Source organism: Octopus sinensis, linkage group LG4, assembly GCF_006345805.1.
Source record: "Octopus sinensis linkage group LG4, ASM634580v1, whole genome shotgun sequence".
Lineage (NCBI taxonomy): Eukaryota > Metazoa > Mollusca > Cephalopoda > Octopoda > Octopodidae > Octopus > Octopus sinensis.
In genome coordinates this window covers 110,054,442-110,060,441 of record NC_043000.1, presented here as the reverse complement: position 1 = coordinate 110,060,441, position 6,000 = coordinate 110,054,442, and positions in this window count along the sequence as shown.

Below are 6,000 nucleotides of genomic sequence, written 5' to 3'. Positions count from 1 at the left end.
TATGCATATATATAAAATTTATATAAACAATATTATCACAAAAAATATTGGTAAAAACACTTGTTTTCTCCCCAAGAATTCTGTTTTATTCTGAGAATTTATTTTTGTTTTTAAAAAAAAGTGACAAATCCAACCCAACACCATTCTCTCCTCCTACCCCTCCCCCCACACACAAACACACAAAATTTTCTTGTTATGTTTGACTGGAAGTCTTTTAAATAACATTGTGAAAATTAAGTTTTACTTTTATAAATATTCTTTCATCAACCCTCTGTAAATTCTTGATTCATTTTCCTTTTTCTACTTTTTCTATTCTTGTTTTTTTTTTTCTTTAATGCTGTTCCAGTTTTCCCCTTCATCTGACACAGACCCTTCTTCCACTTCAAGGCAATATTGAGGGTGGGGGCCAGATCAATAGAGAGCACTGTTACTTTTGTGTAACTTGCTGGTCAGCCCTGCTCCTGTAATAATAATGAAATTATTATATACAGTGCTCAGGTGCCCCACAACTTGTCAAAAGTGTGTATAAAGCATATGCAGTAATATACAAATGCCTGGGAAGTGAACAGTGTATGAGTCAGATACATGCTTGCTTGTGTGTGTGAAGGGGAGAAAATCAGGTGTAGTGTTGACAAATCTCAGGAAGCATGGAGGTTTTGAAGGATGCAGTGCTCCGACAACTAACAACTGATGCCCGCAGATTGTTACATGCTCCAGCAACTCTTGGCGTGAAAAAATGTTTCTTAAAGTCATGGGAGCTGTGCTGATTTCTGACTTTGTAAACATGTCCACGGGTGTTAGACAGGTGGAGTTTGAAAAGGTACTCAGAGTTATTGTTTGTAAGATTGTTAATAATTTTATGGGTGTCTGCCAAGTCAGCTGCCAGACATCAGTTTCAATGTATCCATGCCCAGGGAAGTAAGGCGTTCAGAATATGGCAAATGCCTGATGGAGGGTATTCTCTTGGTTGCACGTCGCTGAACAGCTTCCAGACAGTTAATATCCTGGGTAAGATTTGTGGCATTGTTTGTGTGGTAAACAGAATTTGAAAGAAGCCCATCGCATGTGTGTGCTTGTGTCTCCTTGTCTTGACGTTGCATGAATGTTGTAAATGAATGTCATCCATTTCCATTATTCTGCAAAAAACATGTCTGGCCATGGAGAAATAATACCGTGATTGGAAACCGGCAATTGTTGGTGACAGGAAGGGCATCCAGCTGTAGAAAATCTGCTTCAATAAACTCTATCCAGATGTTATATACAAAGGCGGCGATCTGGCAGAAACATTAGCACGCCGGGTGAAATGCTAAGTGGTATTTCGTCTGTCTGTACATTCTGAGTTCAAATTCCACCGAGGTTGACTTTGCCCGTCATCCTTTCGGGGTCAATAAATTAAGTACCAGTTATGCACTGGGGTCGATATAATCGACTTAATCACTTTGTCCTTGTTTGTCCCCTCTATGTTTAGCCCCTTGTGGGTAGTAAAGAAATAAGATGTTCTCTACTAATGCCGTAAGCTGAATCCTTGCTAATGGCTTTGTAATATTTGAATCATTCACACGTCATCTTTGTTGTTATGTCATTTTTCTATGCTTGCATAAGTTGAAGGAAATTTGTTAAGACACATTTTCTACAACTGGATGTCTTTCCTGCCACTGACTCTCACCCGTTTCCAAGCAACGGGATATTTCCCTGCGACCAGACATGTTTTTGCAGAATATTGGAAATGAATAGCATTCATTTATAACAGTTACAAGATGTGAAGGCAAAGAGACCTAAATACACAAACACACACACACGCGGTCCACCAAATCTAGCCTGACAGCTGTAGTTCACACTCGCCCAAGGTGCCAATGCAGTGAGACTGAATTCAAGACTCCAGGGGGAGCCAACAATCTCTGGACTGTATATTGAATAGCCACAGAACCTTGACTTCTCTTTGATCACCAGACTTAGTGCTAGACACATCTGTGTGTTGAGTGCACATAGAGTTTGCTACACCTGGCCCAAGGTACCAAATGCCTTAGAGAAGCAATCAGGTACCTTATAGTTATTAAGTCACACCACACGTACATGACCTGCTTTTACACAAGAAGTAAACCTAGGTGACGTCAGAAATTCTCTCGTACATTTTAATTTACCTTCTACAGATGGAACGGGACAAGGCAAAGTAATATGTCCTCATTCTTCATTTATGTTCTGCTTCAACCAAAGCATGTTGTGAAGCAAACTTCTTCACCTCACAGCCACATCTGCACCTATTATGTTGTGTGGACATGTGTGATTGTGGCTTCTGGATGCCCTTATTAATATCATTTACACAAAGATGATGATGCTGTTGCATTCCCCTGTAAAACAAATGTACTTTAAGGACCAGTAAAATAAAAGATAATTTACAGGAAAACAAGAAAGGACTGGCAGTAGAAAGAGATTCGATGGAAAATTTGCACTGATGACTCGTCCAACCCATGCCAGCATGGAAAAACACAAAAGACCGTGTAAACATAAAAACGATCCTGTTGATAACCTCTTTTCTGTTCAGATACAGAAGTTTAGGTAAGTAATCAAGTGTATGGAACCCTTGGATAAGGAACTGCAGAGAATATGTAAAATCAGATGATGAACATTGATTTCTTAAGCAAGGCTCTCAGTCCTTTTGCTGCAAGATACTTTTCCTGTCACTAACTCTCTTAGTTACCTCTTACAACATGCTTCCTTCAGTAGCATTTTAAACTGAATGTTTTTTTTACACCTCTTAGAAATCAAAACTTTGAGTTCACACCCAGCATAGGGAAGCATATGTGTGATTAGGTCCTCAAAGTTTGAACCAAGAAAAACAGAATAAGACATAAGGCAGATGATTGTGGAAGATAAAAATTTGGATAATTTGATTTATCTTTATTATTATTAACCCTTTCGTTACCAAACCTGCTCTGGCTCTGAGTACAAATGTCTTGTTTACATAAGTCTTGAATTAAATTCTTCCATCAAACCTTAGTCACAATTTATGTTCCTAACACTAAATTTATTTTACTAAATTCTTTGTTCTATTTAAAGTAATTGAAAGAAACACAGAGCATCTTAACAGGAATATGGTAACGAAAGGGTTAAGGCAGCAAACTGGCAGAATTGTTAGCATGCTGGACAAAATGCTGCTAAGCATTTTGTCTGTCTCCATGTTCTGAGTTCAAATTCCACCGAGGTCGACTTTGCCTCTCATCCTTTCAGGGTTGATTAAATAAGTACCAGTTATGCACTGGGGTCAATGTAATCAACTTTCCTCCTCCCCTCAAATTTCAGGCTTTGTGCCTATATCAGAAAGGATTATTATTATAGTTCACTATAAGCCCATGAAACAGAGGATCAAAGTAATAATGTATACATTGCTTCACACTTGAATGTAAAGGCCATTCTCTGCTGGATTTTGTCTTCAACATTTTCTCTCTCTAGAAAAGGAATTAGATGCAGTGTGCAAGAGAGAAGACTCTGCTGGTCTGGTCATGTGATGTGGATGGATGCTGACAGTGCCAATCTTTCAAAGTAGATAGAACATGTGGAAGAGGGAGACCCAGGAAGACATGGGACAAAGTACTGAAACATCACCTTAGGACGCTGAACCTTTTAGATGAGATGACAAAGAATCGAGATAACTGGCACCTTGCTGTACTCGACCCATCCTCCACAGAAGTGTTAAGCCTCCCCTCCCCATGAAAAGGATCAGCCTGCGAGAGTCTTGGGCTAGTGCCACATAAAAAGCATTCATGTTGGTGCCATATAGAAGCATCCAGCCGTAGAAACCATACCAAATCCAACTGGAGCCTGATACAGCTTGCCAGCTCTGATCAAACCGTCCAACCCTTGCCAGCATGGGAAACTGATGATGATGATTCCACCCCCCCATAAACTTTTTGTGTAACACTCAATCTCTAAATGTCGTCAGACACCAAGTCTAAAGGGGAAGTTGTTCTCAGAGACAAAAATATTTTCATGTCAGAGCACACAGAAATATGTTAAAAATAAATGTACACATCATTATTTGAATGCTTGCTGCTTTGTTTATTTCTACTGAATTAATTCCAGTTTGGCAAACATCAGCAAGTGTTTTGCTTGTAGGTTTCTGTATCTGCATAAGAACAAAAGTTCTTTCCTAGCTCCAAAGTCCTGAGCTGGTGTCTTTAACTGAAGAGGTGAAATTAAATGGAAACATCAGTGTCTGATAGTCCACTGACATCATTTTAAGCTTGATATGTTTTTACTCGCAGAGTCTATAGGGTTAAAGTTGTTCTCCAAGACAAGAGCAGCAAGTATTATTCCCTTTTGAGTGCAGGAACATTTTGGTAAAGAATATACAAATTATCAGAGTAATCCATCTCAAAAATGTATCTTACTGTTTACTATTACTGATAAACTGTTTCCTGCTGAGGTTGACTTTGCCTTTCATCCTTTCAGAGTTGATAAAATGAGTACCAGTTATGTACTGGGGTCAATGTAATTGACTATCCCCCTCCCCTGAATTGCTGTCCTTGTGCCTAGAGTACAAAGGATTTTTACTGATTAACTGTGTTACATGGTTAAAATCCATTCTTTGGATTCCTTCCTACAATATTTCTTAGAATAATATTTGGTAATTTCATAAAGTCCATCTCACTACAGTTTTTGTGTGTGTGGCCTCACTAATGTTGGTACCCAGGGTGAGCCCTTGGGTTACTGGCACTTTAAAACTTTCACAAGGAGAAAAACTGACAATGTAGACATGGTGTTCCAGGTGACTACCAAAGTTGCCGGTACCTTAACCCTTTAGTATTTAAACCGGCCATTTCCGGCTCAAATATTCTACCTTGTTTTATGTTCAGACTGGCCATATTCAGCCTCTCACACCTACCCTACAATCTCATTATAAAAATAAGCAACCACATCATTAAAATCTTAAAGCTACAAGATAATGCATGATTACTTCAAAACAGTGTGAATCAAAAAGCATTAAATTTGATAGAGTACTCTGAATATTAAAGGGTTAAGCCGACCCTGCTAGTCCCATGTAAAAAGCAACCACAACATTCTGTAAAATGGTTGGCATTAGGAAGGGCATTCAGCTGTAGAAGCCTTGCTGAAACAGAAATTAGATTGTGGTGATGGTGATATATATTTGCTGAGCTTCTGGAATTTAAAGACAAATATTGTGAGTGAGAGTTGTCAAGAATTTCTACTGATTTCTATGGAATGGTGAACAGAAGTGCTTGGAACAGAGTCTGTGGCACAAACTGATGTGCAGGGAGGATGCTGGAGAAGAGGGAATTCCAGTGGAATTACATGTTCTGCGATGTAAATACTGGGAGTTGAGAAACAGTAAGAGTGACTGAAGTGATTCAATGGAAAAACATTCACCAGTCATTCATCATTTCACAGGAATTTTCTCTTGCAGTAATGAATGACCAAGTTTATTGACTTCACTCTAAATTCAACAATTATAGAATAATGGTCAGTGCCAGGAAGGTCATCTGGCCATAGAATGTTGCCTCAGCAATTCTCGTCCGATTCATACCAGCAATGAAACGTTGGACATAAAAATGATGATGACCATGATTTCAGCTGATTGAATTGACTGAGGATATCTTTTTGCTGAGATACTACAACTTACAATTACTCTTTTACTTGTTTCAGTCATTTGACTGTGGCCATGCTGGAGCACCGCCATTAGTCGAGCAAGCCAACCCCAGGACTTATTCTTTGTAAGCCTAGTACTTATTCTATCGGTCTCTTTTGTCGAACCGCTAAGTTACGGAGACGTAAACACACCAGCATCGGTTGTCAAGCAATGTTGGGGGGACAAACACAGACACAGACATACATATATATATGTACATATATGTGACTGGCTTCTTTCAGTTTCCGTATACCAAATCCACTCACAAGGCTTTGGTTGACCCGAGGCTATAGTAGAAGACTATAGGTGCCACGCAAGCTACTTACCACACAGCCACTCCTACGCCTACTTGTGCA